The 25,823-nt window shown below is 37.2% G+C and overlaps 1 long non-coding RNA gene across 2 annotated transcripts; it reads right to left on the bottom strand.

Annotated features, from left to right (window-relative positions):
• Positions 1–4,933: 4,933 nt before the first annotated feature.
• On the bottom strand, positions 4,934–8,613 carry LOC132183388 (uncharacterized). 2 transcript variants are annotated; one of them, XR_015912066.1, is made up of 4 exons: positions 8,137–8,613; positions 7,877–7,989; positions 7,265–7,426; positions 4,934–5,182 (listed from the first exon to the last, which is right to left on the bottom strand). It is a non-coding gene; the product is annotated as an uncharacterized LOC132183388 (long non-coding RNA). The 2 variants fall into 2 exon arrangements; XR_009440408.2 differs by lacking the exon at positions 4,934–5,182 and having other exon boundaries at positions 7,046–7,426.
• Between the last annotated feature and the right edge of the window lie 17,210 nt (positions 8,614–25,823).

Raw genomic sequence — 25,823 nt, forward strand, 5'->3', positions numbered from 1 at the left:
AGGCACTCGCCTTATTTCACGCTGTGAATTTCAGTAAAGAGATGGGCATTGAGAATTTAATTCTGGAAGGTGATGCTATGAACGTGGTGAAAGGCGTGGCTTCCAGTTCTGTCCACATGGGTCGATACGGTCAGATATTTGAAGACATAAAATCCTTACTCCCTGCTTTCCCGGTATAGGAATGTCATCATGTTAGTCGTTCTTGTACTACGGTAGCACATGATTTGGCCAAGGAGGCCTGTAAACAAGTCGTGGAGAGGTCTTGGTTTCATGAGATACCAAGACGTATTCGTGATATTGTTTTGACAGATCAAACTTGAACTGTCTATTTGGTGATGAATGAAATAATAACGATTTCTCTTTTCAAAAAAAAAAAAATTCAATATGTTCTAAACGGTGCCGTCTTATTTTACGTGAAACAACATCGTCTTGGGATTTATTAAATATATTCTTTGCTTTCAAATCATAACCTTACATTTTCTTCTCTCTCCAATACTTTTCTATTACTTCAACACATCTCTTTCTTTCTCACTATCTCCCCCCTCTCTCTCTCTCACACACACATTTTGTTCTTTGTTTGACGCATCGATTTGGTCAAGATATGAAGAACAAGCAAAAGAAGAATAGAGAGACTATCGTCAAGTAATATGAATTATTTTAAAGATTAAATGCTTAATTAGTGCTTGAATTTTTACAATTTTTTTTTTTTTTTTTTTTTTTCACCTATGTTTCAACTTGTATCACATATGATACTTTTGTTATTGATAATTAAGACGGGTCAGTACCTCCATAAATGAAACTAACGGATTGTCACATTAGCCTAATCAAAACATGACACATGTTATATATCCCAAAAAAATAAAAAAAATTTATTTTTTTTAAATGAATAAAAAGAACTTAAAAAATAAATAAATAAAATTGATGGGTGGTTCGAAGCCACCCCCATTTTTGCCCAATGAGGATGGCCGACCACCCCTAATTTGGCCATTGGGAGTGATTCAACTTGCAAAATGGGGGTGGCTCGACTACCCTTTGTTTGGCCTGGGGTGGTTTGGCCACCCCAAGGGTAATTCACAATTTGTTTTTTTTTTTTTTTTAGGGTTTAGGGTTTTTTAGAGGTGAGTAAATCACCCTATGGCGTGGTTTCGGCTAGCCCCAAATCGGCCCTAGGGTGGCTCAACGATCCCCGATGGCCAAAATGTGCATCTCGCTATTCTAACCTTGACCTTTATGGCCTCACTGTTTCCTCCCTTTTATATAGTCAATTAGGGATATGTCCAAATTATCCCTAGGTCTGTGTGGTTGACCCATTTCTCCTTCTACTCGTGAGCGCTATACTTGGTCTCTTGAGAAACTCTATGGGTGTGCTCTTTATGGGGTTGGTTTCTAGCATCGTGGCTAGTTTAGCAAGTTGATCCACCCGACTGATCTATTCCCTTTGGACTTGTTCCATTTTGATTTTCTTTGAATTAATTGGTCCTTCAACTCCATGCCAAGGCCTTGGTGAGGTACCTTTTCATTCGATCTTCTTTGGCTTTGTAGTCACCCAACACTTGACCAACCACCAATTTTGAATCATTATGCATGGCACAAAAAAAAAAAAAAAACGCTCCACCTTGTATGAGAAGGTGAGGACCAGGCCAACTTTATTAGCCTCTTGTTCGATTCCCTTATATGGCGCCAACTGAATGATCCAATTGATTGCACGACTAACCACAAACCACGAATGCCTGCAAAGAGGAATAGAAAATAAGCTTGGAGACTTACTTGGGGAGCGTCGGTGGTGCAAATGCCTCTAATACTTAAGTTCGGTAGGGTTTTTGTGAAGAGAATGCTTTCTAGATATAAGGAGAATGCCCAAGCAATAGATTATTTAATGTGTGTACCTGGGATGGTTGCATTCCCTTTCTTAAGCATAGTATTTTCTCCTCGTACCCCCTTGGCTAGGTGTCATCCTCTAATACGGTATGAACCTTGGCCAATCATGGTGCTCAATTCACTTATTTTAGTGAACTAATTGAAGTAATGCATTTGTCAAGTACTGCCGGTTGGTGAGGTACGGTCCAAGCAGAGTAGTGACGCCAAATTCCTTCCCTTTGGACATGCTACAATTGTTTATTATTCATCGTGCAATGCCACGTGCCCGCTTGCAAGTTAAGAGTGTTGCGTGATTCTTTATGGTGAATAATGGGACAATGGTAATGGCATGGTAGGGTAATCATCCTCCCAATCGCACCCCACATAACATACTGATCTGAGCAGCTACTAGTAGGGGTGTTCAAACGGTTATAACCGTCGCCCGTCAGTTATTGGCTATAACCGCTAACCGCAACCGACTTTGGCAGTTATTGGTTTTTAATAACCGAAATCACCTAGGCGGTTAGCGGTTATTCCATCTAATAACCCGCGGTTATAACCGTTTTTTTTTAAATGGGCTTTTGGGCTTTTTAAGTATTTTGGACCTTTAATTTGCCTATTTTTTTGATCTTATTTTAAGGGTTTAAGGCCAAAATGTTCCAAAAAAGATTTTTTGGACCAGCTAATGTTTTTGAATAAAGCTTGACTTAAAACATCACATACCACAATATATATTTCACATACATAGTCATAAATAGCCCAAATCCATTAATCTAAATACAAATGAAAAAAATTAAAAAAAGACAAATCCCAAATCTAAAAACATATTACAAACCAAATGAAATCAAAGCAGTAAGCACGGCCAACAAGTCTGGATAAAATAAATAAATAAATAAATAAATAATAAATTTAAAAAAAAAAAAAAAAAAAAAAAACCAAATCCCAAATCTAGAATGAGAGGATGAGGGATTGAGAGGCAAGGAGGGACTAGGGAGAATAAATTCATCTTATTCTCTCTTCAAAACGACGCTATTTTGGTGTTTAACACCAAAACAGAGTCGTTTTGGATGTTTTATTTAATAGTATATATATATAAAGACGATTATTGGTTATAACTGCATTTTTCTACCGCTAAAATCACTAATCGTAAACGCCATAAGCGGTTAACAGTTTTTAATAACCGATTACCAAATCGGTTAACGGTTATCGGGTCAGTTATAACTGACCCGCTAGCACACCCCTCTCTTTCGAGTTTGCAGTTCGGGTCGACGACCCGACCCAGGTTTGCGTTCTCGGTTCTCTCTCCTCTTGGGATTGATCGGGCAGATATTTGGTATATGAGTAATTTTCAAACTTTAATAAATCCCCAAAATGTTACGCAACATACAATCGAATAAAAAGGTGTCTTTCAAAATAATTAGTGTAATATCGTATTTACAGCTCCAATTTCAGCAACTCTCTCCGTGAGAAAAAAAGAAAATGCAAGGTTTGTATGTATGACAGTGAGAGAGAGGGGGGAGAAAGAGAGAGACCAAAAATGGCTATCCCAATGAGATTGGGAAGGAGACAACGAGGGGAGCGAGACCTACAGAGGCAATTCGGTGGGCATGGTGGTGGATTCCTCCATCGCTTCAGATTAAGATTTTCTTCGCAAAGACTCTTCCGTACGATTATCATAAGCCTGGTCTTCATCGCTGTAGCCTGTCGTGCCTCCAAGGAACTTGCACCAGGTCTGTCAGTTCCTTCATTTACTTAAACCCTTCAAGATTTCCATCTTTGTTAATATTTCCTTAAATAGAATTTTGATTACTGAGAATGAATGAATGAACGATTTGCATTTTGCAACGTTTGCACACGCAGATGCAACAAAGAAAGTGCGGTTGGCTGAATAATCCTCCGCTTGTATGTGCTCACGGAGGTGACTCAACTAAGGCCATCCCCAACACGGTATGCTTCCACCATGTTACCAAACTCACCTTTAGGTCCCACTACTAATGTTGTCTTACGTACTTTTTCTCAGATGGGGTTTTGTTCGCGCTGCACGATAGGTATTTCTAGGATCCCATGTTTTTGCTTTAAGATTTCACCCACAGTCTAGTTTTGCTGATTTATCATCTTACTGCCATTGTACATGAAGAACCTCAAATCAATTAATCATGGAATTAGCTACCTTTGATAGCTGGGATGTTAAGCGGGTGGAACTGGGTGTGACTGAGATTCGAATCTTATGATGTTTTAAGTCGTTTTATTACGGCAACATATTGTGGTTGGTATAGCTCGTTATGCATGATCTGAATCAAAATATGGAAAATGGTGTAGAAAAAAATCAGAATATCAAGGATGTGTAAAAAATGATGAGAGCCATACGTTAAGTAATACAATGAGTTAATCGTGTGGGTTGAACACATTTAAAATCATTCATGCACTTTTGTGCTCTTCTGCTATCTTTTTGCATATTCCCTATTATAGGAGTAGTAAATACCATCTTAAAAGCATCCATATATAACTGATGAACAAAGGTTTACTTATCTAAAAGTGTCGAACATGTTCGTGCTTAATTAGCATTATTTATCCAGATTGTTTTCTATTGAATTAGCTACTTGGAGATTTGATTCTCACATGACAGGCAGAGATTTGCAGCGGATATCTGGAAACAGTACTTCTAAAGTAGGGCACTTGAGCATATGAAAGAGGTGATCGTGTGGGCTGAACCATAATCACGGTGATCCCTTTTGGAGGGAATAAGTGTCATTTTCTATTGGCAGCCTCAGTTTGACTTCAAAATTTTACTTTTGATAGCCATATCTGCTGATTCTCATGCAAGGCTTCTAGTATTAACTTTTTCATATGAACAGGTTTGATATGAAGAATGCAAAGTTTTCAAGTTGTCATGACATATATATTAATCTCTAGAGACAGCAAATACTTTCAGTTTTCTTTGGGTTTAATTCGGAGAAGATGATGTTGTTATTTAATGATTTTGGTTAATTGTACGTTATCCACCTGTGATCCGGGTTGGATTGAGTTTGATTTGCCAACCTGTGGTTTAAAAAATTTCATACCTGGGAGGACTCGAACATCCACCGTTTAAGAATGGCAGAACACTATCGAAACTACCTCTCCCACGTTGAGCACTGTCGGAATCCTCCTATTGGCAAGGTGGCATGATGCACCAATTATAAGACCGCATGCAAGCACCTTTGTGTTGATTATTGGAACATTGGAACATATATATTTCTTTGAAGACCGAGGCATGGATATCCCTGTATTCCTTTCTTTTGTAAGGGTTAGACCAAGTGCTTTGCCTTCAGGGTGGCTTATTAGCCTTTTATCATAGCAGTGAAGAATAAATTAACTAAAATAATGTAGAGTTTTTCCAATCCCAAGAGCTGCAATTAAATAAATTAACTAAAATTTGACCTCGTATAAAATCCCAACCATTGATTCTTACACACACAATCTTGAAAACACACACAAAAACGATATATCTGGATCACACAAAAGCATCATGCACACAAACAATGGGAACAAGGTGGCAATGGAGTCTCACCAAAGCATCTAAGAAGATAACAATGGTGCAAGCTGCACGATCAGGTCTAGGAGGCTTGGGTCGGATAGGCTTTGTATTGTTAACCGGTTTGACTTTACAAGAGACCATAGAAGCATTGAAAGGCAGCCAAGTGAACATAGAAGATTTTGATGCATTGGTGTGTAAAAGCGGAAGTGAGATGTATTACCCATGGAGAGACATGGTAGCTGATGTGGACTATGAAACCCACCTGGAGTATAGATGGCCGGGTGAGTATGTGAAGTTGATAGTGACAAGGCTTGCCAGGATAGAAGGTGAGGCTGAGGATATATGATGACATCGTGGAGTATGTGGATGCATGCAGCTCTAGGTGATACCCTTAATTATGGTAATGTGAGACCGGGAGCCAAGGTGAGAAAACTTCTGATGGCAGGAAACATCTTAATAAATGGAAGGTATTACCTCAAATAAAGCGTTTTTATTTATCTCATAATATTTCTAACTATGATTCCAATGTATATTAATGGCAGCTCGAAAGATAGATGACCTCCGCCAGAGGCTGCGAATGAGAGACTTCCGATGCAATCTTTTCTATATACGTGCAACATCGAGGTTAAATGTGGTGCCATTGTATGCAACAAGAATACAAGCAATAAGGTCAGCCCCTTGTTACCGTACTATATAATGTTGAACGTGTATATATGTGTGTGTACATCGTAATGGCCTTCTATATATAAAATATAGATAAATCTACTTAACAAAAAGTTTGTATTACCAAAATTAAAATCAAAAGCGAAAAACTTCCCGTCATGCTTGTGTGTGTGCAGGAACCTTTCAGTTAGAAGGGAAATTGATCTGTCTAAAATTTATTTGTTTGCGAGCAAAAGAGGGGATACAGATTATAAGCACCTACTTGCTGGCCTCCACAAGACTCTTATTCTAAATGGCTCCATGGAGTATGGCAGTGAGAAGCTTCTTTGCAGTGAAGACAGTTTTAAAAGAGAAGATGTAGGTCCACAAGATAGCCCTCACATCACCTTTGTAGAGGAGTGTTGTGGAGTCCATGATATCTCAGCAGCTCTAGAAGCTCTAGGGATCAACTGAATAAATTTTCCCTTTTCTAACCTTGTTTTCACTATCATCATTACTACTTCTATTTTATACAGTCTTTTAAACATATTCGTATAGATAACTCAAAGGTGAGAATGTGAATACCATATACTAGTGGAATATATATCTCAATGTTATGTAAAAAAGTTTCATCTTCTATAAGAATATACATGTGAGCTTTTCAAAAAAAATCATCTTGTGCAAATCAAATACATGTAACGAAAAAGTCACCAGCAAATCAAATACTCTCCACAAAACATTTATATGCATTATAGATTTGCTGTTGTGTGTACAGCTTTTTGGTCATTTTGGGCACTGAATGCAAGATGTATCCCATATAATCTTTCATAATATTCTAGGGTCATAAATTTAGGATAGCTAATGTCTACTTATGGTGAATGGATCAGTCATCATTGGCTGTGTGCATGTGAACCAATGTTTCTGCGTTTTATCAATCAATGAGATAATAAATTTTTCACTTCCCAGCAGTTAGGAAAAAATTACCACCTTACAATATAAAAGCATTTTTATGTGTTGAACTTGAACTATTGAATTATATTGGCCAGCAATGTGTACACCTTAAAAGAAAGGCATTCCCTTTGTTCAGTTTCACAAAGAAATTAACTACTCAAATTACTAAAACCATATTTTTTATTGGTAAAATTATTTAAACCCAATCTTGAACAAATCTTTAATATATAGTTTCATCAGATTCATGTTGCAACATTAGTCTTAAAAAATTAAATTCTTCTCTGTTTGTGGGATTACCTGTATAGAAAGTCACATATATATTCTAGTCCAATATTGATTCTTTGCTAATCCTTCCAAGTTCTCCAAGGTTGAAACACTTAGTTCATGTTTTGTCGCACACAAAGGTCCACACAGACCTTGTACTCTTCTCCGCAAGCACATTTAACAGGAAGTGAATCCCTGGAACAAGCAAGAGGCTTTCATGAATTGAAGGGCAATTATATATGGAAAATGCAAATAGAGTCATGAATTGCACAAAAAATGATTCATCCAAAAAAAAAAAAAAAACCCCAAATGATGGTGATTAATCTGACGCATACAGTCAAGCTAGACACTCAATTCTTTTAAATTATCATTAATATTCAGAGCCTTGACATTTCCAAGAAAGCACACATTTTTAAGTAATAAAAAAAACGTTGCAACCCAGTACACAGAAAATGAAAGAATTCATAATGTGCTAGCTAGATCCTAGATTAGTCCTATCTTTACCCTTAAACAAGGAAGAATCCTTCCATATCTGGACGGAGCTTTAGCAACATTTATAGGCCATTTTGCCAAATGATCAAATAGTTTCTAAAGAACTGCCTAATTTCAGTAAAATAAAAAGTAAAAGCTAATCACTCTATTTACCTTCAGTTTTTCAATTTGGTCTAGCAGAGACTGCAAGTACTCAGTTTCTCCAGCTTTATCTGATAAAAGTGCATTGTGTTCCTCTTCCAGGGTCTTTATATCCATTTCTCTGGCTGTAGTCACCCACACATTGAGAAAAAGGTTATAGTTGTGAACTTGCAGTAGTCTAAGAAAATATGAATATAGGAAGGATTAAGTGCCACTATTCAATTGACTTTAATTAAAAGGTTCAAATGCTCATCAAGTTTCAAAGAACGTACCTTTTGTTGAACATTCCAAATTACTCCATAACACAAAACAACTTATAAGCTGGTGCAGAAACAAAACGATGGTGGCATCTTCACAGTTGCACCCCTGTTTGTGCTGAGAAGACAACTGGCCTTAAAGTCACTTGCCTAGCACTTCACTTGCTCAAGAAACTGCTCCGCCTGAAACACAAAAGAATGCTCTTGCAAAGATTCAAAATGATTGGCCTTTAGTGAATAAGATTACTATAGGAAATATCCGCTTCCCTCTGAAATATTCTTCCTGCTATACTCTCTCTCTCTCTTTTTTTTTTTTTTTTCGTTTCCTTTTGTAGGAGGGTGGAGTTGGAGGGACTGTACAATGCTAATTCCAGAATCTGGAATTCCATCCAGATCCCTCTTAGGCCACCTCCATCTTCTGTCGGTAGAAACTTTCTAAAAATTGTCAATATAAAAAAGCTGTCGCCTTGTGGGCCATAGACACTGCTAGCTTGCATGATTACCATCATTGGTTTCGCTTTTGGTATCGATGGAAGTCGATCCGAATCTCCTTCAACCAGTCCTCAAGATTCAACCAGTCCTCAAAATTCAACCAGTTCTCCGGTTGTAGTCCATGAAATTTTGTAAAAAAAAAAAAAAAAAAAAAAATGAAGGTTGATTCGGCCCACTACCATTTCCTAAGACAGGCAAGGCACTAATCACACCCCAAAAAAAAAAAAAAAAAAAAAAAAAGCACCTAAAAATAACAAAAAAAAAAAAAAAAAACTCGAAGGAGAGGGAGAGGATAGGAGTGAGGAGTAGAGGGGAAAGGGGAAAGGGAAGAGGAGGAGGGAGCAGATCTTGTCCCTCCTCCTCTTAGATGTGTAATAGCGACTGTTTTAGCATCTCAACCATAACCTTTTTACTTTAAAAAAAAAAAAATCATGAACTTTTTTTTTCCTTTTAAAAAAAAGTGTTACACCCGGCCAAAAGAGCATTGATGTTGTTGGGGTACGTACTACGTCTACGAATTTTATTATAATTGTTTTACAAATTAACGTAATATGATTATAAAACTGACTTAGTTAATTCTTCTATCTATTATAAAGGTGACTGAACCACTCACACAATGATCTTAACTCTTGAAAATGTTCAACCACTTTCATAAGGGTGATGTTAAACAGAACGCTGGCATGCTATACATGCCAGCCAAAATTTTTTTTTTTTTAATATTTTTAATTATAAAAAAAAAAAAAAAAATTAATGGTCAGAAGAAGTAGTGGACCACTCTCATAATAGAGTTGTAGTAAAAATATTTAATTTGTCAACTGACGTGATAAAAAGTTGTAGTAATAGTTAGGTACCACTTTTCAATTGAACATTATTATCCTACTTCTTTTATCCCAAGAAAAAGATCATTGAAGTGAACATATCTTGTAGTAATAGTTAGGTACCCACTTTTCAATTGAACATTAAATTATCCTACTTTTAATATAAGAAGAAAAAGATAATTGAAGTGAACGTCAAGGGAGGCAATTATAGACGGTAGAAATTTTAAACACTTTTTTAAGTTCGACCAAGTTATAGCATGATTCAAAAAAATCACTTTGATAATTTTTTTAGAGTCATGGAAGCACCATCCTTAATAGTACTCATACTTTTTATTTATATATGAATGGACTATTTATATAACAAAGGTTGTGTTCGCCAGCAACAAATTAGATGGATGAATTATACCACGATTACAATCACCAATACTGTCATATGTTTTTTTAACCTATTAATAGAGGCAAATTAGTTTAATAATTTAAAAAAGTGAAAATGTCAGCTATTTTTGGTATAACAAACTTGAAATTGGATTAACTTTTTACTGTATATGTACAAATCATGTCCATCTAATTCTTTATTTTAACAAAAGAACAATGAAATTAGAAGTCGCTAGCTCTTTCATGGATTAAAATCCCCTATATATAATATCTAGTTATAATTTGTATGGTTGTGATCGCTCAATGCTAATGAATGGTCCAAATTAAAGTTGCCACTTCACCAATCCAGGTTAAAAATTAAAAGCGTCTCTCTCTTTCCCTCTTACTTCCCAACTACCGACATCATCATGTGAAAGACGCTATACCGACTTCAAAAACTTGTTTATCACAATTTATGCGGAATTAATACTATGAAACAATAAACAATTCAATCACCCAAGATATATAAAGCAATAAAGAGGCAGACACAAATATTTTGGTTACGAAGAGGAAACCTTTTAGAAACCGATTTAAAAGTAAAACCTCTCCGGGGTAGCCAAATCCAGGAAATCACTATTATTGTGCAAATATCTACCTAAATTAATAGGTAAATAATTGTACGTTTTACTTGCAAGTGCACAAGGTCAACATAGTAGTATATGATGCAAGTACATGATCATTCCCACGAGAATTGCTGAATTTTTGTTTAAAAATAAATTCCTTAAGTAAAACAAAGATTGATTGTCTAAATGATAATAATAAAAGGTAGGGCTTTGATATCCACCACTAATTATATTTAGCTAATATAACAATATGCCAATGCTTTGATCATATTATGCATATCTAATGCTTGCCAATCTAATGGCATGGTGTATACTCCTTAAATTATAGATTTCCCTAAGCAACGAGTTAGGCATGGCGTATACTCTAACTCTTTTCTTTTCTAAGGGATTAAGCATGATGTATACTAAGTTGTTCTTTAGGACAGCATATATTCTATGAAAATCGACAAACACATGAGGCCTAGGGCATGGCATATACTCCCGGTTCCCCATGTTGATTAACCCAAGAATCACGGTGTGGATTCTTTTGTTACTTCTATTAAACCCAGGACTCGGCCATCCAAATTGATTTAACTAACTAGTCCATACCACATGCATATGTTGATCAGGCACACACATATGAGGAATTCATGCAAGTAGGTATTAATCAAGTTAAATAGCACAACAAGATCATTACAAGGGCGCCAATATTGAAATATTAACTAAACATAACTAGGGCTTCAATTAAGCCTTACTAATTAAATTAGTTACACATAAAATTGATGTTAAACATCTTCATAAAGAAAAGAAAAGAAAGGAAAAGAATAAACCCGAGACTTGAGCTTGAAGAGCTCATTTTCTTTTCCTTACAAAGTATATCCATTCTAGAGGTTTAAGGGTTTATTTATAGGATTTAGAAGTCCTTGACAAAGTAGTAAACCTAGGGATTTCGTAAGGTTTCAAAACCTATTACAATTAGGAGTTGGAAAACCCTAATATGGAAAGGAAGACATTCTGGCCGCCACTTGATGTGTCTAATGCGCACGGGTGCGATCGATCACAACCCGTGTGCGCTCGATCGCAGGTACCCTGGGATCGATCGCAGTGTCAGAGAGCTCCCAATTTTTCCATCTTCTCTTTTTGAGCCCAAATCATCTAGATTTACTTCATTTTCTTCCAAAGCCTACAAAAGTATGAAGAACACAAAAAGGAATTAAAATGACCTAATTAATCAAAACCAAAGGATTAAAACATGCAAGTTAAGGGCTGAAAATATGAATATTTTAGCACTTATCACACCCCCAAACTTACATATTACTAGTTCCTTAGCAATACAAAACTAAAAACAAAATGGAAAAACAAAAAACAAAAGATAAATCCATCTTTCGTGGGATATACGATTGCATTTAACGTATACAACAAGCTTTTAAACCCATAGGAATCCCCTAGTGGACGAGTGAAGTCTCGTAAGGGTTTTCCAGAAATGTTACCCCTAAACATCATGCAAGAGTTCATGTTATTCCAAAAATTAAAGCATCACTTCAAGATTATAATTTTCATTCATAAGCAAGCTTAAAAAGATGAACTCCATTTTCACAATGAATTGGAATCTCAAAATTCAATTACTTACAAAGGACATGCTAAAACATCACAAGTTTAAAAATTTGTGTATAGTGAATTAGTACAAAATTATGAGGCTTCCAAATCTTTCCAATATGCAATGTCTCCTTATCTTATAATTCACTGAAATTCCTATTAGAATGACACAATGGCATATTTCTTTTTCTCTTTTTTTTTTTTTTTTGGTCAGGTTGTGCAATGTTGGTTCCCTTAAGCTTTTTAATTGACCCTTGTAGCGAGTGTTAAGTCAATGACTCACAAACCATATGGCTTTAGGGCATTAGGTGTAGAGACACCCCTAAGAACCTGCTAACTCAAGTCAAAAAGGCTACAAAATGAACTAACCATGACATTGATCAACATTTTTCACATTTTGACGTGAACACTCAATACTTTGAAGCAAGAGGTCCAGTTACTCAGTGAGAAGCCATCAATGATCATTTATTTCATACTTTTTCTCTTCTTTTTTTTTTTTTTTTTTTATTTTGCAAGTCAAAGTGTCATTTAATAAGTCATCCAATTTTATCGAAGATGCAAAAACACACATATCAGACTTCATGTCATACCTCACAAATTATGTGCTAATGTGCTTTGGGTGATCAGATCAAACATGTGATTTTTCAACTATCCTCAACAAGTAATCAAACTAACGGATTCACTCATCAAATCATGTGTTCAAAATTTTAAGCTCATTGATGAATTCAAGCCACAATTCTTTTAGATCACTTAAAATTTATAGGCAAACATGAGCATGCATTAACTTTTTTTTTTTTTTTCCCCCCATTAAACATAAACAAACAAACAAAACAATTAACTTGAAATTGGGACAAAGTGTGTGAACAATCATGTGTGCCCATACCCCCAAACTTAAATGACATATTGTCCCCAATGTGTCTAAGTAAAGGAAATAATGTACCCGGGAGATGGTCGATATGATCTTGGAAAGCATGGCTCATAGCACACCCTCAAACTTGAAGTGAAGCACACTTGTCCCTGCAAAATAAGAAAACACACAAACAAGTAAAAATGAACAAAATTAAAACTAAATAAAAATTGAATTGAAAACACACTAAACAAAAGAAAAGGATAAACAATGGGGTGCCTCCTATGAGCACTAAGTTTTACGTCTTCAGCCAGACGGTGGTCCTATCTCAGTGCTGTCCAGAAGTAGATGCTCTAGATGGTGGTGGTAAACGGCTAAGGATGGACAGCATCAATTCTTCCAAGACAGCTAATCGTTGATCCATCAGTGCTTTATCTTCCCGAACCTCCCTTCTTTGATCAGCCAGCTCTCTACGAAGGCCCACCATCTCTTCATTAAGGGAGCGGTATTGGGCGGCTCGAAAGACGATCGGGGCCTCCTCCTCTTCCGCTGCTACCGCCTCAGCTGCCAGTTCATCTTCTGCCATTGGCTTGGCCTCATCCGCTTCTTCACCAGCTTCTGATGCTGGAGGTGCCCGGGGCATATGGGCGCAACTCTTGTTCCATTGGCGAATGTCAAATATGGGAGTAATAGTGACTAGCTCATTAGCTGCGGTGCCCTTGATGCCTTTCTTCCGGAGAATATAGGTGATGAGGTATGGAAAAGGCCACCCCCATGAATGAGTGGACTCCGCTCCTCCAATGTGCACTCCATTCCAAAATTTATGTATTTGGTTCCAAATGATGTCGGGAATGGAGTACCAATGATGGTGGGCATCAGCATAGTGCCCTTGGCACATATCCTCAATGATTTCTGCCACATAATATCGGAGCGGTTGCTCGGCAAGATGTGTAGCTTCTGGAGGATGCTCATCATTGCATTGAAGGGCGGCAGCAATGTCGGCCCTAGTCACATCAATAACTTGGCCTTGCACCTTTGAAGAGAGAGCAGCCGAATTGTCACAGTCATGGGAAAGTTTGGCATAAAATTCAATGACCAACTTCCGGTAGGTGGTGGAGGTGATCGGTTTGAATAGCCTCTTGAGTCCCCTTCGCTTAAACTTGGCGACCGCCCATTGAGTCGCCTCGTGGTTTTGAAAGTCTTCGCGAATGGCAAAGGTAGTCTCAAACAGTAACTCCTGCTCTTCAAAAGTGGGGGAGGGAGAAATAGCTTGGGTGTCGGACCCCTGGGAGGATGAAGCACGGGTTCTAGGCATGTTGAGCTTGATTGGGGACTTTTGTCGAACAGGTGGTGTGCACTTCCGATGACCAAAATAACAAAATACAGCAAAAGATGCCCAAAACCCTCTGCAAAGACAAGAAATACCCAACACAGAGACAATGTGGGTGGATGAACACCCACAGTTGCAAGAAAATAAGAGAGAATCGGAGGTTGCATGAGTGTTCGGAGATGGGGTTATGGGTTAATGTGGTAGAAAATTTGGTGGTATAGTGGACGGAGATGTGAACCGTGTGGTGGTTGTGTGGTAGAAATCGTGAAAAATAGGAGAAAAATGGGAGGAAGAAGAGTGTGCCGGAGGTGGGTGTGGGGAGAACTTGTATGGCGCCAGGAGAAAAAGTTGTGGGGTAAGAGCATTCCCAATGGAAGAGCCATATTTTTATGTAAAATGGCTCTTCAAAACTCACTTTTATTTAGTTTAGCTAAGCCATTTTAAGTGTCTCCACATTCGATTAGTTATATTTCTAAAAAAAAGGTGAGAAAAGATTTGGGAAAAAGATAAAGCAGGAGAGAGAAACACTAAAAAATAAAATGGCTCCCTTAAAAAGTGCTGCTACATTTAACTTTTTTTTTAGCTCTTCTAATCAAATATCTATTTTACATATATTTTTGGCTCATCCAATGTGGGAGGTTTTTTGAACATTTGAAAAGCTATTCTAGATAAAAGTAACATTTAGCTCTTCCATTGAGAATGCTCTAAGGGGAAAAGTGACCTAAAATAGGTCACGTGCCCTGCTGTCCGAGTGCGCTCGATCGCATTCAGCCAGAGGTGAGCGTGTGTGGGTGATGTGCGCTCGATCGCACCCGAGGTGCGTTCGATCGCACTAATAGAATGTTTAAGGCCATCACTCGGTCAGTGCGCTCGATCGCATACTTGTTGCGATCGATCGTAGCAACAGAATGTCAAAACTTTTTTTAAGAAATATAAATAAATAAATAAAAAAGAAAAATAAAATAAAGGTCAATAATGAAAACGAAACACAAAGGATAATTGAGACATATGTAAAGTAAAGAAAGTAATATGAAGAAAACAAGAAGGGAAAATGTACCGCCTTCAGTGGCCTCAGTACCACTGTTTTGAGTAGATGCGCTTGAGGTTCTGGACTGCTCAAACGCGTCTACTTGTAACTGTAATGTTTCTAGTGTGAAGAGCTACACTTGAGCTCTTCAGAATTTGGCTCAAGTGCCCTTGGTGGTGTAGGAACAGGACATTTAAGAACTGTGGCTGCCTTCAACTACTAGTAACTCCCTAGGTTAGGTATTGTTTGAGCTGGAAATTCTCCCTGCTTCCTCTCACTCAGCTCCTTTGCCATCTGACCCATTTGCACTTCTAGTCGTTGAATAGCTTGATTAGTCTTTGTATTGAATTGTTTTTGATCAACCATGAATTGCTGTTGTGAAGTCACCAGGTTGTGTATCACATTCTCCAGTTGGTTCATCTTTGACTCTTGAGTTGGTTGGCTTGCTTGTTGGAGTCCTTTCTGCTGTCCTTGATTATTACTCCAAGAGAAATTTGGATGGTTGCGCCAACTTGAATTGTAAGTGTTGGAGTATGGATTGTTCTTGTGGGGGTAATTGTTTTGTCCCACAAAATTCACCTCTTCTTGCTCTGCAAATGGAGAATAAGGACACTTCTCAGTGGTGTGATCTATATGGGAACAAATAGCAGATACCTGGATTGGTGTGTCCTGTTGCAGAAGTGAGATTTTCTGAGTAGTCATGGCCTTGACAATCATGTCCAACTTCTTTTCTACAGCAGCCAACTGATTGGGTGATCCCCCACTGAGGTTTACTTCATACATGCCCTTGCTTTTGATTCATCTCCTTCCTCTTGAACAGAATTGCTGTGAATGCTTACTTAATGTTTCAAAAAGTTCCACAGCTTCCTCATTACTCTTCTCCATAAGTGTTCCTCCACAAGCTGAATCAACCATCCCTTTGTTAGTATCATCTAATCCTTCATAGAAAATTTGTATCTGCTCATCTTGAGAGATGTTGTGATGTGGGCACTTTAGAAGTAAGGAATTGAAGTGATCCCAGGCCTCAAAGAACAAATCTCCGTCTCGTTGTTGGAACATTTGAAGTTCCCTTTAAGTTGTTTTGTCTTTTGGGCTGGGAAAAACCTCTTCAGAAACTTGGTGGTTAATTCTTCCCAAGTACGGAAAACCTCTTCAGAAACTTGGTGGTTAATTCTTCCCAAGTACGGATAGAATCTGCAGGCAAGGAATTGTACCACAGTTTAGCATTATCTTTCAAAGAGAAAGGGAAGAGAATTAACCTGAGTCTCTCTGGAGTTAGGCCTTGGACATGATGCAACTTGCATAAATCAAAGAATTCTTTAAGATGCAAGTTGGGATCCTCAGTAGCTGTGCCTCTGAAGTGAGTCAATGCATTAAGGATTTGACGAGTGATATAATAGCTGTCATCCATCTTTGGTTGATATGCTATGCATGAGGGTTGATAGAGGTTTGTTGGAACGTATGCCTATTTCATTGGTCTCCTCACCCGTGGTAGATTTGCCTCTAATGGTCTTGGCCCAATTGGATTTTCTTGCAAATCTTCCATATCAATTTCTTCCTCTTCTTCTTTGTTTCGAGGTCGTTGTCGAATTGTCCGCTCAATTTCAGGATCAAGTGGAATAATGGTTGAGGCTTGAAATCGACGACCTTGCATCAACTGAATTACTTCTTCAGTCGAGCAGCTACAGTGCTGCTGGTCCGGGTGCTCCCTGGAACTGCGCTCGATCGCAGGTTGGTGCGTTCGATCGCAATACGCTCGATCGCAGTTGGCTGACGATTGATCGCAATCACAGAATGCCAATCCGCAACCTAAAACAGAAAACATAAAAGTTAGGGAAAACGAAAAATCTTTTTGATTTTTGATAACAACTAAATTTAAAATTGAAAATTAAAATAACACAGCTAAAGGAAAATAAATCTAAACAAAATTCGCCGCAATCCCCGGCAATGGCGCCAAAAACTTGTTGTGCAAATATCTACCTAAATTAATAGGTAAAAAATTGTACGTTTTACCCGCAAGTGGACAAGGTCAACATAATAGTATATGATGCAAGTACATGATCATTCCCATGATGATTGCTGAATTTTTGTTTAAAAATAAATTCCTTAAGTAAAACAAAGATTGATTGTCTAAGTGATAATAATAAAAGGTAGGACTTTGATATCAACTACTAATTATATTTAGCTAATATAACAATATGCCAATACTTTGATCATGTTATGCATATCTAATGTTTGCCAACGTAAGGGCATGGCGTATACTCCTTAAGCTATAGATTTTCCTAAGCAACGAGTTAGGCATGGCGTATACCCTAACTCTTTTCTTTTTTAAGGGATTTAGCATGATGTATACTAAGTTGTTCCTTAGGAAAGCATATATTCTATGAAAATCGACAAACACATGAGGCCTAGGGCATGGCATATACTCCCGGTTCCCCATGTTGATTAACCCAAGAATCGCGGTGTGGATTCTTTTGTTACTTCTATCAAACCCAAGACTTGGCCATCCAAATTGATTTAACTAATTAGTCCATACCACATGCATATGTTGATCAGTCACACACATATGAGGAATTCATGCAAGTAGGTATTAATCAAGTTAAATAGCATAACAAGATCATTACAAGGACACCAATATTGAAATATTAACTAAACATAACTAGGGCTTCAATCAAGCCCTACTAATTAAATTAGGTACACATAAAATTGATGTTAAACATCTTCATAAAAAAAAAAAAAAAAAGGAAAAGAATAAACCCGAGACTTGAACTTGAAAAGCTCCTCTTCTTTTCCTTACAAAGTATATCTATTCTAGAGGCTTAAGGGTTTATTTATAGGCTTTAGAAGTCATTGACAAAGTAGTAAACCTAGGGATTTCGTAGGGTTTCAAAACCTATTACAATTGGGAGTTGGAAAACCCTAATATGGAAAGAAAGACATTCTGGCCGCCACTTGATGTGTCTAATGGGCATGGGTGCGATCGATCGCAACCCGTGTACACTCGATCGCAAGTCTGCGATCGATCCTTCTTCTGTCATGCGCTCGATCGCTCCTGGCCTGATTTGTGTTTGATCTTCTCTGGTACTGCGCTCAATCGCAGGTACCCTATGATCGATTGCAGTGTCAGAGAGCTCCCAATTTTCCTATCTTTTCTTTTTGAGCCCAAATCATCTAGATTTACTTCATTTTCTTCCAAAAGCCTACAAAAGTATGAAGAACACAAAAAGGAATTAAAATGACCTAATTAATCAAAACCAAAGGATTAAAACATGCAAGTTAAGGGCTGAAAATATGAATATTTTAGCACTTATCAACTGTTAAAAGATTATCCAGAGATTACAGACACTAGGAACACTTATAACCCTTTGTAAGACCTTGGTTCTGTAAGATCGACAAGCCTACAACTTGTCTCCTTGCTCACAATCTTCTTCTACGTGATTCTCCTTTACTGGACCATTCCGATAGACTTCTCAACCGTAGATATATCAAAGGAATAACTAAAACTCTAAGAGATTTAATTTAATGCTCACAACATATGATCTTTCTTAGCACAGCCTCCGACGAACTCTTTGGGATGAAAATTCGTGTCTCTCTCTTTTATAATGATGTATATATGTCAGTACATCAAACCCTAGACCTGGGCCCACTAAAAACACGTTTTTTGGCATAATAGGTACGGGGTGTCCGGATAGGTTAATGGACTGTCCGAACAGGGCCTTGCGGAGCAAAAATAGAGTTTCTGGACAGCCTATCCGGACAGCCTAGCACCGTGTCCGGACATAGCCTGTAGTGAGTAAAAATAGCATTCTGAAAATGATGTCCAGTCTTGATCTACAGCTCTGATCGATGAGCATTTGTGGTCCGATTGAGCTGAAATTTTACAGAAAAGTTCATGACACATGAATTTACATTATGAACGGTAGAGATTGGATTCTGAGCATTCTATATCAGTGTTTGAGCCTATAAACTGTAGCCTCTACATTTTGGAACTGAATTAAGCCAACACAAGAACTAATAAACTTCCCCTTTGTCAATTCAGTGACAAAACCAAAATGCCGAGCCAATCCCATCATTTCCTCATATTTACTCCCCCTTTTTGTCACAGAATGACAAAAGGTCTTCATGTTTCGTGAAACACTTCATAAAATACATCAAAGCATATGTGGAACAATAAGACATAAATAAAACTCATGATAAAATAAATGATGTAGAATGCATGATCATAAAGAAACATCAGCAAAACTCCCCCTCAATGTATGACTCAATTAATAACAAAAAACTATAAATGCAAAACATGTTTTTCCCCCTCAAAAGTCAAATGAACACACATAATATACATATCAATGACTCACGTATTGCATAATGAATATCCCAAATATGCAAAATATACATGCGACTAGAAATGGCAAGAAACTCATATTGTTTAACCCAAGCAAAAAAAAAATGTTCCATTCAACCCATGCTTGTGTGGTGTGTGTGTAAGCCATCCAAAGAAAAAAAATTTCAACTTACAAAATGAGGAGAATGTTTCACCATCCTGAGGTTTTGACAAGTATATCAAATCAAAAGTCAAACCTTATCATACTAGGGCCTAACCACTCTCATCATATACATTTCTCTTTGTAAGACATTTTGCACAAGTTTGACACAGTGAAATAAATTCCTTTTGGAATATGATCTTTTGAATTTATTTGTTTCACTATTTTGTTTATTTTTCTCTTTGAGAAAGTGTTCTTAAACTTTTGGTGCTTATCACAAAAGAGAAAGCAGGAATATTAAGCCCTAGGTTTAACTAGCATATGGTCAATTTTAAAAATATGACTAGTCAAAAACTCAGATGGTTACTTAATAGACCTCACAAATAAAGTGAAACAAAATCTCAATTTAAGCTTAAATGTGCACTAGAGATAAAACATAGGCAAAACGTACCACATAAGCTCAGGTTTTAGGTAACCACAAGAACAAGTCAATTGAGCAAATTTTCATCTCATGCATATTAAGAACATTCCAAGATACAAGGAATTAAATGCATGAAAGAAACATGAGAAATTAATGGACTATCTAGGTGTATAAGACAAAAGAATGAAAAGAAAATAATCAAAGTAACATATTTTTGTCTTTTTGAAATTTTTCACAAAAGAAATGCACACAAATGAAAACAAATGCAAAACAAACAAAAATGTAATGAAAAAAAAAAAAAAATGCTTGAATTGAGATTACAACAAGCAATACATGAATGTTTTTTAGCATTAAACTTTCATCACATCTTATAGGTCTTACTACAAAATAATAATTTGGTTTAATAACTGCTTCTAGGTCTTCACAAGACATTACACATTCATGAACACTTGATTAGCAAGTAGACAAAAATCTTGGTGGTCCGCACACAATATTTCATCTATAAGTCTTTCAAATATCATAACATATGAATTTCTTGAAAAATCCTTTATGAATGTGCCTCATAACAAGAATCTCAAAACAATTATGTATACACTCTTCATACAAAAAGTGTAACAACAAAAACAATGCACTGCATAAACAAAAAAGCAAAAAAAAAAAAAAATGCAAAGGAAAGCAAAGAAAAATAACATGCTCTAGGATATTCAAAAATAGGCAAAACACTCAATCCTAGGCCTGTTATTGACTCACCTAACTCTAGGTGAGATCACTACCACTCCCCCTCAATGGGTGAATGTTATAATCCTTCCTAACCCACTTTTGAACAATCTTAGGACCAGATTTATGACGCACATAGGATATCAATTTAAAACAATTTGGTCAAATATGACAAACTTTACCACAATGATAACAGGTGGGAACAAACCTTTGAGAAGGATGTCTTTTATGAGGAGGGATATATTTAGACTTTGATCTAGGCAAACCCGACTTTATATCACATATTTCTTTCTTAGGAGAAGCCGAGTTTTTCCAAAGTCTTTGGGATTTAAACTGAAACCAGTTTGGTCTGATGTGACCAATAATCCCACAAGTCAGATTCGAGCATGTAGTGAAGGACGCTAATAATGTGGAGCATATGCTTGCAAAATTGGCTACCACCCATGTCACTATGTCTACTTAGTTGGAGAATGCCCCACCAAGTGGATATTGTACGAAGGGAACAATCTACTACACTTCTTATGTGATCTTTTATTGGATCTTTTGAGATAATGAATATTATAATATTCCTTCAAAAAAAAAAAAAAAAGTGAATGAGTTTAAAATTTTTCCCCTTCGAAAAAAAAAATGGTAAAACGTTAATAATTAATAGTGTCTAAGCTTTTATCCCGGGGCGCTTAATTTCTGATAATATTTTGGCGGCGTATGAGACGCTACACACTATGCATTCGGGTATGAGAGGGAAAAAGGGATTCATGGCAATTAAACTCGACATGAGTAAAGCCTACGATAGGGTGGAATGGAGGTTTTTGGAGGTCGTAATGCATCGTATGGGGTGTGATTCGAGGTGGATAAAACTTGTTATGATGTGTGTCACCTCAACACAATATAGGGTCCTTGTTAATGGGATTCCATACGGTCATATTATCCCCTCTAGGGGACTCCGACAAGGGGATCCCATTTCCCCTACCTATTCTTAATCTGTGCTGAGGCTTTAAGCTCTATGTTGAAAAAAGCAAATAGGGATGGGCTGCTAACGGGGGTACCAACCTCTAAAAGGGGCCCCCGGATCAGCCATCTCTTTTTTGCCGACGATAGTTTGCTGTTTTGCAGGGCCTCTACTACTCAATGGAATTCCTTATCGCAGATTCTGAGTTTATATGAAGCAGCGTCGGGCCAAAAAATGAACAATAATAAGACAACAATTTTTTTCAGCAAGAACACCATTGTGGCTGATAAGGAGTCGGTTTTGGGGCTGTCCGGTATCCCTGTTTCTCAACGATATGATACGTACTTGGGCCTTCCTGCTCTTGTGGGAAAATCGAGAATTGCAGCCTTTAGGAGCATTCGAGATCGTGTTTGGAAGCGACTCCAAGATTGGAAGATAAAATTTCTTTCCCAGGCGGGAAAGGAAATTTTACTGAAGGCAGTGATCCAAGCCATACTGACCTATTGTATGAGCGTGTTTCTTTTTCCAAAAACTCTAGGTTTGGAAATAAATTCACTTATGCAAAGGTTTTGGTGGGGCCACATGGAGAAGGACAAAGGGATTCCCCGGATGAGTTGGAGTCGAATGTGCGTATCAAAGAAACAAGGTGGTATGGGTTTTAGGGATTTCCCTAGCTTTAATAAGGCTCTTCTTGCAAAACAGTGTTGGAGATTGTGGAAGCAGCCGGATAGCTTGGTGGCAAGCATTATGAAAGCTAAATACTACCCGGATGGGTCAATTTTAGAAGCATCGCTAGGGAGGCGCCCGTCCTTTGCGTGGCGTAGCATTCAGAGTTCTTGTGACCTACTTCGGGAGGGATTAATATGGAGAGTAGGTAATGGGGAGACAATCCGGATTTGGCAGGACAAATGGATACAAAGCCCCTCAACTTTTATGATTTTCTCTCCCCCAGTAGTGCTAGACTCCTCGACCACAGTGAAGGCGTTGATTGACGCTGACTTAAAGAGGTGGAATGTTGGCCTCATAGATCAACTCTTCACCCCAGAGGAGTCAAGACTCATTCAGTCCATTCCTCTCAGTGCTGTGAACATGGAGGATGAACTGATCTGGAGAGGTACGCCAAAGGGAATCTTTTCAGTAAGGAGTGCTTACCACATGGTAAAGGAGAAAGAGGGTAATGAGATGGCAGGATGCTCATCAACTGGGAGGCATAGTAACGTGTGGAAAGTCTTGTGAAAACTGCAGATTCCCAACGTTGAGAAAAATTTTCTCTGGAAAGCCTGCAACGAGATTCTTCCTACGAGAGCCAACCTGTTTAGAAGGAAAATCATTGAGGACCCGGCTTGCCCCATCTGCGGTTTGGAGGCAGAAACAGCTTTCCACATATTATGGAAGTGCCCATCGGCTATGGACGTTTGGGGCGCTGGGCCTCGATCTATTCAAAAGAGTAGCTTTCCCGGCCCGAGTTTTCTTCAATTAGTGGAGCAGGTCCTACTCAGTGGCGATGGAGCTGACAGTCAGTTGTTCGCCGGAATTGCTCGACGGATTTGGCTTCGTCGGAATGAAGTCCTACATGGGGGTTCTTTCTCTCATCCCTCTGATATTGTGTCCCGCTCTACGGCGGCCAAGGAGGAATTCCAGCTCTCCCACACTGGTGCTGCTGTTTCGAAAGTCACTGCAGGAAATGCTACATGGTCCGCTCCACCCCAGGGTTGGGTAAAGGCGAATTGGGATGCTGCGGTTGATCGTGAGGGGGGTCGGATGGGTCTGGGAGTAGTACTGCGTGACCATACAGGAGGATTTATTGCAGCACGTGGTATCGCGAGGAAGGGCTTCCTGGAGCCTACTGATGTAGAACTGTTGGCTGCTTTGGTTGCTACTCAGCTTTGTCAAGACCTTGGCTTGGATCAGATTCACTTGGTGGGGGACGCGAAGGCGCTGGTGGATGCAGTGCACTCCAGGGATCAAGATTATAGTGGGAGAGGCCTCCTTATTGCAGACCTTTGGACGAGCTTAACAACCTTTGCAGATTGGAAATTTACTTATGCTAGCAGAGATGCTAATCGTGCAGCACATACATTGGCTAGATGGGCGGTAAAGCAGAGTATGGATCAAGAGTGGGTCTCCAACCCTCCATCTTGTATTCAGGAGCTAATTGTTTTTGAACAGTCTGTAATGGGTTCTGATGATTAATGATAATAGACAACTTTTTACAAAAAAAAAAATAGTGTCTAATCAAGGCCTCAATTAATAATTGTACAATAAAGGCTTTTCTAAAAAAAAAAAAATTAAGGTCCTAATATGATAAAATTTAATAAATAGCATCTAATTAAGGCCCCTAATTATAATATAGTAATTATGGATTGAAATTCATTATTAATATTCATGGAAAGTCTCAACATCCATAAATTTTTAGTAAGTGAAAAGTTTTCAAAGTATATAAAACTCCACTTGTTTGCATTGTGCATAACAGATAAAATTACAATGTCAGTGACTTTTCAACATCTTTTTTTTTTTTTTTTTTTTTTTTTTCACATCGTATTCCACTCTAAATTGCACTTTATGGCTTTCCATTTTTCTCAACACTTTTTTTCTTTTAAGTCTTATTATTTTATGTTCTTGAATCAAGTGATAAGTCATTCCATATCTAAAAAGCAATTAAAAAAAAAGTTTTAAACGAAATTTTACAAATAAAAGAAAGTGCTCTAATTGACATATTAAATTATATAAAAATATTTGATTATTTTTTAAAGGTATTGCTTACACATGTTACTCGATAATATCACAAGAAAAATTAAATGGAATATCCATATTTTCAATTGAAAATGAGATGTTGAAAAACTTGATTATAAAAACTCAATTAGTAATTATGCATCATAAAAAGTAAGAATAATGATTTAAATATATATATATATATATATATATATGTTAAAATAAATCTTCTTGTTAGATATAATACGAGATTTTTTTTTTTTTTTTGTAAGTACGTAGAAATTTTTGACTTATTTAATACTGGCCGTTGATTCTGCCGCTGTTTGCATCCAATAAATTCCTGGTAAGGGGGCCAAATAATCATTTGTGAACTGTCATTGCATGTGACGAAATATTCATTGTTGTTATGTCATTGTCACGAAATATTCATTTGTATTCTGTCATTGTCAATCGAATTAATCTCCTGTAAGCCAATTATTTTGTGTTCTGCACTGCGACGACCTATTGTAAATCGAATTAATCTACAAGCAAACTAAAAAAAAATGGTTTTAAACATTAGAAAAGTTGACTGAACAAGTACAATAAAAAAATAGTATTAAATTTTTTTAAAAAAATCAAATATAAAATTTTTATGCAAATTTAGGATCTAGTTATATGAAACGATTTTTTTTTTTTTTCATAAAACTGACACTACTAGTACATATTTCAAACACTTCTAATATTGAATAGAGTTTTCCTTCAAACTGGATTGGAATAACTTTTTTTAATTCAGTCTATAAAAATGACACATGCATATGAGTTTTTAATATTATTTATTCTAATTTTATTCCTGCTATTAAAAAATTATGTGCATCTTATATGCTCAAATGACACGTATCATTTTTATAAACTGTCTTCAATTCAATTTAAAAGAAAACTTTATTCTATAATATTTGTAACTACATTAACTTTTGAAATTTTAAATCTGGGATTTGAGCTTGTGTTCACCTCGAAGTAAGGCAAGTCTCCCGTAGGGAGCTAGGTATTGATATAGCGTAGCGTGGTGTTGTAGGTGGCAAGGACAAACAATAAATGTTGAGTGGTCCTAAATGTCCTTTGTTGAGTGGTCCTAAATGTCCTCTTCATCTTCTGTCGGTTGAAATTTTAAAAATCATCGACATTCCCTTCCTTCTGGACCATATATAGACATTTAGGGCCATGCTAGTTTGCATCATTACCATCATTGGTTTCGCTTTTGCTGGTTGATTTGGCCTACTACCCTTTCCTAAGAAAAGGAAATAATCACACCCAAAAGAAATATATATATATATATATATATATATATATATATATATATGATCACATTTTTTCAAATAAATA

This window comes from Corylus avellana, chromosome 5 (assembly GCF_965113065.1).
Source record: "Corylus avellana chromosome 5, dhCorAvel1.hap1.2, whole genome shotgun sequence".
NCBI lineage: Eukaryota > Viridiplantae > Streptophyta > Magnoliopsida > Fagales > Betulaceae > Corylus > Corylus avellana.